The sequence below is a fragment of the Penaeus monodon genome, chromosome 21 (genome assembly GCF_015228065.2).
Source record: "Penaeus monodon isolate SGIC_2016 chromosome 21, NSTDA_Pmon_1, whole genome shotgun sequence".
NCBI lineage: Eukaryota > Metazoa > Arthropoda > Malacostraca > Decapoda > Penaeidae > Penaeus > Penaeus monodon.
In genome coordinates, this window is record NC_051406.1 from 34,894,296 (window position 1) to 34,894,558 (window position 263).

Consider the following 263-nt stretch of genomic DNA (forward strand, 5'->3'; position numbering starts at 1 on the left):
TCTATTTTCTACTACACTTCCATGCCGCTTGCTACATTTTTTTTTTACAAAAACCCCTTTGGGGGAATGATCTATCATTTTTCAAACCCAAAGAATGTTTTCTGAAAAATGCTCCGCCTGTTACAAAATATACCATAAAACGCCCTTCCTACTCACTCAATTGCTCCCTGCACTCGCCCGCTGCCTCATCACCTGCCGAGAGGGGGCGGCGCAAGCACAGGAAAAAGGAGCTGCTACTCGTAGCCTGCATTCGGTCCCTAAAC